General features: G+C 45.8%; 1 protein-coding gene across 1 annotated transcript in view; it reads left to right on the forward strand.

Moving 5' to 3' along the window:
• Positions 1–11,321, forward strand: part of Nav2 (neuron navigator 2) — a 704,255-nt gene that overhangs the window by 144,133 nt on the left and 548,801 nt on the right. The window lies entirely within an intron of this gene.

Raw genomic sequence — 11,321 nt, forward strand, 5'->3', positions numbered from 1 at the left:
AGCTAGGGTGAGGGTTTGAGATGGTTTCACTCACAAGTAAGTTGCCCTGGCTGCAGGGACGGCCTGAAGGCTGGGCTCCCCTTGGACTATTGGCTGGAGCCCTGTGTGTCCCTGCCATGGCATGGCATTGCTCCCAGAGTCATTGTTCCAAAAAACAACAGAGAAACTGCCAGCAGCACAAGGCTGGCTCTGGCAACTGGCACCGTGTCACTTTAGCAGCATTCTATTGGCCAAAGTGGACAGAAAGCCCACCCAAATTCAGGGGGATGGGCATAGACTTCCTTTCTGGATTTGAAGAGTGTCAAAGAATTTTCTCTTGACTGTCTAAAATGATCCTGATCTCATGATCATGCTGTGTGGGCACAACACACCGTACTTATATGTACCATGCTAACCTTGTAAACATGTTAAAGTGAATTTTAAAATGTCTTCTCTTAATACTTTATTTTTTTAAGAGCAGTTTTAAGTTCACAGCAGAATGGAGAGGAAAGTTACAGAAATACCCAACCTAGCCCTTAACCTTCACACATACATTGCCGCCCCCATTATCAACAGCTGCCACGAGAGTAATGCATTTGTTAAAGGTGATGTGCCTACATTGACACATCGTGATCACTGTTTTAATCAGCTGTTCCACTGCTGTGACCAAAAGACCTGACAAGAACAGTTAGAGGAAAAAAAGTTTATTTTGGTTCATGGTTCCAGAAGTCTCACTCTGTAGACAGCTGGCTCCATTCTCTGTGCCCAAGTGAGGCAGCATATCATGGTGGAAGCTTATGGCAGAGGAAGGCAGCTCAGGACATGGCAAGCAGGAAGCAGAGAGAGTTCCCCTCACCACAGACAAAATATAGACCCCAAAGTCATCTCCCACGTGACCCACCTCCTTGAGCCACACTCTATCTGCCTACAGTCACCATCCACTTAATTCCTATCAATGGATTAATGCATGGATTAGGTTAAGACTCTTATAACCTCTCAACCCATTTCACCTCTAAGCTTTCTTGCATTTTTCTCACACGTGTCTCATATCTAAATTGTAACAATTGCTCAATGTCTGTGTTTTACATTGGGGTTTATTCTTGGTGTTGTACATTCTCTCTGTGCGGACACATATATAATGTCATGTATCCACCATTAGAATATCAGACAAAATAGTTTTATTGCCTTAAGAATTATCTATGCTCTGCCTATTCACTGTCCACCCCAAGCAACCACTGATCTCTGATCCACAGTTCAGCCTTTTCCAGAATATCATGTAATTCCACTCATATAGTATGTAGCTTTTTCAGTTTTGCTTCATTCACTTACTGATATGCATTTAAACTTTCCTCTCTTGTCATGGTTTGATATTTGATTTCTTTTTAGCACTGAAAAATTTACGTTGTCTTGATGCAACATAGTTTACCTCTTCATTCACTTACTGAAGGACATCTTGATTACTTCCAAGTTTTGCAATTATGAATAAAGTTGCGATTCACATTCATGTATAGGTTTTGTGAAAACATAAGCTTTCAGCTCCTTTGGAAGAAGACCAAGAAGCGCAGTTGCTAGAAATTAAACATTTCTCTTTTGTAAAAGATATTAGTGAGAGAATGAAAAGATATCCAGATTGGGGGAAAAAATGTTTGCAAAAGACATTTCTGATAAAGGTCTGTTATCCAACATATATAAAGAACTCCTGAAACTCAACAATAAGAAAACAAATAATCCAACTTAGAAATGGGCCTAAGACCTTAACCAACATCTCACCAAAGAATATATGCAGGTGGGAAATAAACACATGAAAAGATGTTTCACATCATATATCATCAGGGCAATGCCAATCAAAAGGACAATGAGATACCACTATGCACACCTGCTAAACTGGCCAGGATCAAGAACACAGATAGCACCAAATGCTGGCAAGGATGTGGAACAATAGGAACTCATTCATTGCTGGTGGGAAGGCAAAATGGCAGCCACTTTGCAGTGTAGTTTGGTGCTTTCTTACAAAATTAAGCATCTTTTTATCATACAATCCGTGTCATGTCTTTTAAAAATATTTCTTCTTGACTTCCGTTGGTGGCATATAAGAACTTTGAAGGTTTAGATCCTGCCAACTTATAGAAATCTGGATTTCCCTGTCTGCCAAAGATTCCAAACCTGATGGGGGAGATGAAATGAATTCTTTATTCATATCAGAGTTATACAGTAACGGAATATGCTGATTTGTGAGGAAGTGAGTTTCCTGTCATTAAAAATATTCAAGTCCAAGTTTAATAACCACTCCTTGGATATTTTCAAAGTAGTCCAACATGAAAAATGGAGCTATATTATCTGTGAGCTATACTTCAGGGATAAGAGTTTGTGGATCTTTGATTTCTGGGGAGGACCTCTAGGTATTTTCTCCATTCAAAGTGCTGGAAATGAGGACAATTAGGAGCGACGGACAGTGCTTTCTGACTCAACTGAATGGAGTGTGGGATCAAAGCAAAGCCTGCCTTTATAGGTAGTCTCTCCCACTAACATGTGAAACAGGGAGAGGGATCAGCATGGGTCTCTGCAAAGTATATTATGCACATGATTTCATTAGATCCTCATACCTGGCTCAAAAGGTGGCCCAATTCCTCAGATTTCTCAGATAAGAAACTTGAAGCACAGAAAGGTTTAATTACCTGCCTTTGGTCCCTAGATAAACGTGATGAAGCTCAAGATTCTAACCCTAACCCAGGCCTATTGTGCTCCAAATGAAGCCTCCTCCTCCTTCCCTATTCTAGCTCCCCTTGGTGGGCTCAAATGGGCTTCCTTGGATTGCAAATGACAGAAACACAGAACAGAATTAGGCAACAGGGAACATTCAATAGAGGGATACTGCTCGAGCACCTACAGTGACTAAACCTCAAGGAGGTAGAAGAGGTTGAGTTTCAAGAGCACAGAAAGCCAGATCCAGGGCTCTTACTGTAGCCCTGTCTGTTTTCCTGTGCATGTAGGTAGAATTTTTCTCTCCTAATGCAGATCAGTTTTATCCATGTGACAGAAAATGTGGACACTGATCATTCCCAAGATTTCTTACTTAACACTATAGGTGTGTGTGTGTGTGTATGGGGGGAGGGGGGTGTTGAGAGAGTGTGTGCAAAGAGAAGCAGAGACTGAATCACTTTGTCCCAAATTAAATAATCTCAAAGAAGGGAGAAAGTGATTGGTTCAGCTTGGGACCATTGTACCGGTGGATCAGTTAACCATGACTTCAGGTGGTGGGGGTTCCTGAACCAGGGCCACACAGAATGGATGGAAGCGAAGAAAAAAAGACAGTGTTATTCATCAGCCTGTACTGCTTACTGTCTATCTCAGGTAGCAATCATTCCTACAGGTGCTCTACAGGTGAGAGCAGAGAACCACAGGTAGCTGATTTCTACTTCTGGACGTTATGAAGTTTTCCTATACCCTTAGGCTGAGTGGGAACCTTTTCTTCCTGGATGTGTCTTAGGCCAGATTCTCTGAAAATAAAACCTGGTACAAAAATGAGAAGTGGATGTTTCAATGTCAGGGTGCTAACCCATCGCAAAGAGCTAAGATGCAAGGGAAATAAGGCCATAAAAAAGAGGGGAAGTAATTCTGAGCGGTGCACTTCCTCAGTGACTACTAGTTCACAGACACCCTCAGAGGCACTAAGCAGGTCACTGCCCAAGATCTCTCAGCTTAGCATCAGGGACTTGGCTGAGTGAGCCACAAGAACCGACTGTCATGAGGTAGACCACAGAAGAGAAAGGAAAGGGAAGGCATGTGCCCAGCTCCTGCGCAGCTCCTACTTCCCAGTGGTTGAAGTTTTCCTAGTGGGGAGTTAACTCCTCTTCACTTGAGGATCATGTCACCTTGTCCTGTAGGCAGCCTCTCAGGCCACCTCCCACACCATGCTGGAGAAGATTTCATTCAAATCTGGAAGAGGTAAAAGGAGCCAGAAACTCTGGGCCCGTGGCTTAGAGGGGCCCATGCTCCCAGGTCTCGTGGCTGGTCTGTCCCATGTGGCAGAGTTGCCTGGGCCCAAGTCAGGCACAGCCACCACCTAGGCAGGGTGAGCAGTGGAGGGTTATGGGAGGTCAAGAGGAAAGATTCATCCAGTTTGCGTCTGATGTGCTATGGACCTTCAGCAAGTCACTGCATCTCTCAATGTCCTCACCTGTGAATGAGGCTGGTCATACCTACCCATCTCCCATATTAGAAATAATATCGGTTCCAATTGAGTGTCCTGCCTGGCACCTGTTCAGACATGCAGTCTACAGCAACCATTGCTTGCAGGGTTCAGAGCAGCTCAGTTCTGGAGACATTGGCATAGCTGCAAGAACATTAAGTTTGAAATAGTGGAAGTTTTGAGCTAGTGTTCAGTGGCTTGGTCAGTCTAAGAGGGAGGAGAAAATAGCATAGGGGAATCAAATGCACCAAGTGTCTTCCCTTTGCTCTCTACATGCAGAGCCTCTTGTTCAAAAATGATGAAGAATTTCAAGATAGCCCCAGTGAGTACTGAACCAAGCCTTTCCCAGCACAGGCCTGGTATGCTTGATTGATGCTCACACGGCCTGCCCTGTCCCAACACTTACATGTTGCCAGAGTGAAGTACAGGGGGCCAGAGTTTGGGTGTTCTTTCTTCCTAGCAACCTCTCTTCCTACCTGCATCCAGCTTATTTTGAGTATTGGGAATATCTAAGGAGGGGGAGAGATTTTGGAGCTGATTGAAAATTCCTCTACCTGAGCCCCGAGTGGTGTCATCAGCAAGTACAATATTACGGCTAAGTGCAAATATAGAACATATATGTATATATAAATGTTTTCTGTTGACAGGATTCTAGTAGTTACCGAGTGTTGCCATGGTGATTGGCAGGGCCAGCTGTTGTTTCATTTTCCCCAAAGAACTGTATGGTAATGATGGTCCCCTGGAGAGTTTTCCTGGGGCAAGGAATGTTATTAAAAATCTGCAAATCAATGAACAGGTAGTTATGCCAACCTCATCCTCATTTGTCGTAATTAACAGGATTTTACAGGATGTTACTGAGAAGTGGCTAATTTGGTATAGAAATCTGGAGGGTGGATTGCTTTGGGAGCCTGGGTTTGAATCTTCACTCTGTCACTAAATAGCTGTGTCACTAAATTCCTTAGAGCCTGTTTCCTCATTTAGAAAATGGGTATCATTATATCAAACTTGTGGGAGCATTCATGGTAAAGCACATGAAGTGCTTAGCTCAGTTTCTGCAGCATTGCAGATGGGTACCACATGGCTGTGCTGATGATAGTAATGAAATCATCATCATCTTCATCATCAAGCTTACACTTATTGAGGGCTTCCACCTATGTGTCCTTATGTGTATTTTATGATCTCATTTAATCTTTATAACCTTGCCAGTGAGTACATTGTTATCCTTAGCTTGTAAATCAGGACACAGAGAAGTGAAGAGATTTGCCTAAGGTCACCCAGCTGGTAAATGACAATGTCAGGATTCAAACTCACGTACCCAAACTTCAAAACCCAAACTCTTAAATTAGTATACAAAATACCCGAGGGTTGGAGGGTTAGTAATGACATAAAGCCTGACTAAGGGACATGCAATCTTCCGAAATTTCAGTTGGCTCTGGAAGATTGGTCCTTCATGAAATAAGAAATACATTTATTTTCATAACAAAGGAAGCTGTTGGGTAGAAAGGTGTTTTACTAAGGACAGCTGGTGGAGCTATTCCAGAGACCGTCCTTGCCCAACCTCAGGGGTTCAGATGTCTCTCCCTAAGCTTATCCCATTGATTCTTCTGAAGATGCAGCAACTCCTACCCTGGTCAGATCTATGGGTTGGAGTCAGGGTGAAGATGTATGGGCTGACTCATTGGCTACTCACTCCAGTGGTCCTTCCTCCCCAGAGCTTTGGGGCCACTGACTCTTGTCCTCTCCCAGACTCAACAAAAACAACTTAGTATGCAAACATAAAACCAACCTCTAGGACTTCTTGCTGTCTGATTCCTCAAATATGGCAGGTACTCTCTCTCCCCAGGGCCTTTGCATATGTTGCCTTCTTTTCCTGGGTGGGTCTCCCCAACCCTCAGTTCCAGCCTGATGGAGTCGTATTGATGTGCAAGTTCCTAATCAGCCTTCCTATCGGAGCATAAATGTTCTTTCCTTAGGGAGGCCTTCCCTGACCACCCCACCCCAGGCTCTGTTAAGTCCTCTCTTATCAACTCCTACAGCCACCTGTCTGCCTTTTGTGTCACTTGTCAGAATTTTAATTAAATATTTATGAATGAAATGATTTGTTACTATCTGTCTCAATAAATGTTTTATTCACTACTGAATCTCCAAATGCCTCTAACAATGACTGGCTCAATTTGTTGAGTAAATGGACACGTGAATAAGATCTCCAAAGTCCCGTCCCCTACACTGGGAAGGAAGAAATCAAGGCAAAATGATGACATTTCTATATTTGTACATTTTTACATTTCAGGATTGTGTTTCTCATTGAGTCCTCAAAAGCCCTGCAACGAAGGGGAATTATTTGTGTTTAATAAATGAGGAAGCAGAGAGGGTGGGGGACAGATAGGAGAGAGGACAGATTAGGTCTGCCCTAATCTTTGTTCTGGACCTTAGTGAAGGGGTGAGACATATCTTTAAGTCTCTTCTGAGTGGGCCGTTCTCCTGAGATTCCGTCTCCTGTCATCCATTTGCATATGCTCAAGTATATGCTAGTGCACAAAATCACTTTGGACAGGAACTTTGTCATCAGTGTGAGTTCTGGGGCTTCCAGCAAAACTCAGACAAGGCACCGGGCCTTGGATAATTACATCACTGAGTTTGGGCAGGTGTACCCGTGTCTCCTGTCCCCAGGGGAGGATGGACCGTCTTGCTCAGCTTTTACACCATTCCACAGAAAGGATTATGAAGGGATTAGATGCAAATGCGTTTGAGATTTGGCTGAATCGGGCTGTATTCCCAGCGCTGATGGTTGGGCTATTTATTCAACTCAGTATCACTAGATGCTTTTCTTAGGCAAAAGCAGGAGCTGCGACAAATGATAATGCAATCAGCAGACACAGGCGAGATGAGAAGATGATCGGCTGCCCCAGCTCCCCCTTGCTGGTTCTTTAGATTTCATCAGTGTTTCCCACCCCCACCCATGAAAGCCTCAGAATCACTTCCCTAAAACTCTAAGAAGGAAATAGAATTTTATTCTGAGGCACTGCACTGGGCAGTGCAGCTCCTGACATTTGCTAGAATTTCTTTAGTCCTGCCCGAAACATCCTGCCAGAAAGAAATGTTCTGAGCTGGGTCTTGCAGTCAGCCACCCAGCCCCAAGAATGCATCTGGAGGTCTTTTCTTGTTCCTGGGGTCATTCTTCCCCTGTGCATACACATTTTCCAGGAGGAAGAACTATCAAATGGTTTCAACTCTTTAACTCGCCCCCTTCCCCGAAATGTTGAGAACTGAACCCGGGACTCTGCTCATGAGCAACAAACCCAGCATTCAATCCTTTAAATTTTGTAGGTGCAAACAGATTTTTAGATGGGACTATAAAGCCAGAGACTGTTTTGAAGGTTGGAAAAATATCAGAAGGATCTTTGAGATGAAAAACAGGGACCAACGCAGGCCTACAAGGGAGAAAAGGATAGGAAAATGCCCAGGAGTGGTTGTTGATCCTGGGAGGGTACCAGGAGAGTCTTTTTAGGAGATAGTGGTAATGAATCTATGGCTCGATATTCCAATCACTTTTCTAAGCACATTATGTACATGAGCTCATCACCCCTCGGGGTTACAGAATGAGTTTGTCATTATTTTTATATCTTTCTAAACATGAGGAAACTGAGGCACAGACTGGCAATGGAGCCCGTCTGAAAGCTAGGCAGAGAGCCTGTGCTCGTCACTGGTGCATTGCACCCCTGTCCGATAATAGTTGATAATTACAGCGTGATAATATTAATCACAGTGGTTGCAATTTATTGCTTACCATCTGCCGGGTCCTGTGCTGAGCCCTTGTCTCAGGTAATCCTAGCACACATGTCACAAGGTTGTAATTGTTTTATCCAAATTGTACAGAATCAGGGGAGAGGAGGTTAATTAGGCTGTCAGAAATAACAAAACAGAGGTAGCCTTTCACCCAAAACCATCCCTGGTCATAGCATAAGCCTTGTGCATTGTAGCAGTGCCAGCACTTTTTGGGTGGCCACTTGCTCAACCTCGGGGCTGATCTTTTTTTCACCCAGTAACTCCGGGAGGTGGTCAGCTCTTCTCCGGCTTCTCATGGTGGCGTCACTTGCGTTAATGGTTGGCAGTCATGTAACAGGCACACAAACCAAAGAACACTGGGGAGGAGCGCTGGGGGCGGGGGTGCTTTGAGTTAGCAAGATAAGAAGATGAGTTCTTCACTTTTGTTTAGAAACTCAAAGGGGCTGGAGTTTCCTGACATTCAGTCACTCAGGGCTTTGGGCAGACAGTGGGGTCCACACACCCCATCCTGCTTGATCCTTGTGCAGGGCTAGGAGGTAGACTTCATGGATTGATCTTGATCTGTGCCTAAGGAAAATGTTTGGGAGCCTAAGAGACGTGTACAGCCGGGTCAGTAGGCTTTGGTGGTCTCATAATTAGAGAGAATAGCCAAGAGACCCAGGGAAAAACCCAGAAAAGACGAGAGAGCACACAAAGGCATCAGGCCTGTCTTCTCATCCACTGCGTGGATACCCAGTCTGCACCATGGCCTAAGGCAGCCAAAGCCCAAAATGCCCAAACTGGACTCCAGAAAGCCTTATGTGCAATGTCCAGAACAGGCCTGTGTGTGAAACAGAATGTAGATTAGTGGCTTCCTGGGGTTGGGGGTGTGGGGTGAGGAGAAAAGAATTGTGTGTGGTACAGATTTTGGAGGGGGGTGAAAATATTCTAGGATTCATTGCACAGCTCTGTAAATAAAAACTATTAAGTTATGCACTTTAGGCGAATTGTTTGAGAATGGTGTATCAATAAAGCTGCTGTTATTTTTTAAAGAGTGAAGAAGGCCTGTGGGGGCATGAAGCAGGGGGGCTAGCATGGGAGGAAGGCCAGGCTGAGAAACAGAGATGTGTCACACGGGCTTTCTGGTCCAGCAAGACCCTGGAAGCAGACACTGTTTACTTCTCACCCAGCAATAATGGCTGTTTCTCTGCCAGGCTCCTCAGCCTCCTGCTTAGGCCTAGGAGGCACCATTGGAGGGACAGGCCAGAGCAAGGGAACTGTTGCCCTTGTCTCCCAGGTCCGGGTTCCCTGGTGGTGACTCCACTGGGCCTTGCCACTGTGGGGATCCTGCAGAGTATTGCAACCCTCCCCTCCTCAGTCCCTGCCATCTGGACAGACACCAGCTTTCCCTCCTGACCCAGGGTACTTTGCATATTAAGTCCAGACTGAAAAACAGAGTCCTGTCCAAAGACCGCTTGCCAAGGAGGAATGGACACAGCCAGTAACAACACATTCTGGGGTCTGTGGCCAGAATTATGCACACTGCCCTCTGGGGTCCCTGCCTAATGCCTTTTGTACCCCAGCCCAGTCTTTGACATTGTGTCGCCTGGACACACTCCAAAGGAAATAGACAAACTCTGTTTCCCTTTGCATTGGGAAACCACTGTGCTCCCCGAAGAGCTCCCTCGCCAGGAGTTTGTGCTGAGACCCCAAGTGTCCTTCCCAAAGGGAGGGAAGGAGGTGGGGACATCTGGTCAGTGGTTGAGAGCTAGGGGCCACTGGGAGAGTGGCAGTTCCCAGGCTCCTCTGAGTCTGTCTCCAGGGAAAGCAGCCTCTTTTTGCATTAGCTGCAAATGAAACCCATAGCTGGCAGCTTCCTGTCTGTGAGAGCCACTGAGTCCATAGGCTGGGGTTCAGTTAGAGGCTGGAACTGGGTATCCAGGAGGGGAGAATGAGGATGGTGAAGGGGCCACCTGCCAAGTGGAGGCTTTGTGGAAGGAGATGGGAGAGGAGCAAAGGGAAAAGGAAGTTTCCCTATTTGACAGTAGGCTCAAGTCACCAGGTAACAACTGTTCTGTGTTCACATTTTATTTTAGGTTCTTAGATTGAAAGCTCAATTAATTAGAATGGGGCTGATTTGAATTTCTGGGTAACTCAGGAGCCAGGTGGGAACCTCTTTTGTGTTTTAAACTTTGCCAAAAAAATAACGTTTGGAAATACCTAGGCCTTCTTGCCAGAGCTGGCAAGTGTCTTCCAGTCGTGTGCCTTGGGACCCCTCTCCCGTGCCATTCCTTGCAGGAGCTCCACCAGGCTCCAGTTAGAATGACAAGTGCCCTTCCTTTCTGCAGGAACCACATACAGGTACCATGACACCAGTTTGGATCAGAGCTACGTGATTTCTGCAGCTGCTTTTATAGACCCCACGTGACAAGTGTGATAAGCGGGCACTTTTATAGAAAGGGTGCGACTTGGTTCTGCTGCCGCAGCAGCAAAGCTGTCATCATCGCCGACTCATTTTATGGCATCTCACGTCTCTATCCACCCCGGTGTTGTTCACAGTTTTTCTATTCAAGAGGGTGTTATTTCAACCAAGGTTGAGAATAACCACAGGTGTCAAAGAGCCAGCGGGACGAGCCACGAGTCAGGCATCGTCATGGCTGATTGCATGAAATGTGGAGTGGGGTCCCGGGCCACCTAGGCCACCTGCTGGTTCTCCAATCATACCCCAGAGTGGTGCCACCCTCTGTGGCTTCCATGCTATCATCATTGAGCCTCCACAATAGGGTGTCTCCATGGAGGGGATGCACTGGTGTTCCTGGCTAGGGTGCAGCCCGGGAGCCCCAGTAGCAAAAAAAAATCCACGATCCCTGTTCCACAGACGGCGCAGTCTGGCTGGGCACAAAATCACGAGCCACTCAAGCAGGAACAAACTTTATTATTTTTTGAAACTGCCGCCAATGTCCGGTACGCACCCGGGAAGATTTTTTTCCACCCACGCGGCCTCCTCCCGGCCCGCAGAGAGAGCTCCTCCCCCGGAACTCCCTCCTACTGTACTTCCCCAACCAATGGGAACTCTCCAGGAGTCCCGTAGCCGGCCTAGGTGAACAGCAGGAGTCCAATATCCATATGAATGCAAATCTTAACATAATCATATCATCTCAATGGCTAGCTGGCGTCACCTTTCGACCAAAAATGCCACGCATCATATACTTGGCTCTTAGCATCTCCCCCCTTCTGTTTAAGTAACAAGCAATCTGGCTAGGGACCGTGCCTGTTAGGTTTGTCCAATTCAACATATAGTTCTTACCCGTCATCGGAAAACTGACTTTTAGGCGTCAGCCTCCTGTCTTAGGTTGATACCACTGCAATTGGATCATACCCGTCACTG

The sequence above is a fragment of the Marmota marmota genome, unplaced genomic scaffold (genome assembly GCF_001458135.2).
Source record: "Marmota marmota marmota unplaced genomic scaffold, marMar, whole genome shotgun sequence".
In the NCBI taxonomy this organism is placed as follows: domain Eukaryota; kingdom Metazoa; phylum Chordata; class Mammalia; order Rodentia; family Sciuridae; genus Marmota; species Marmota marmota.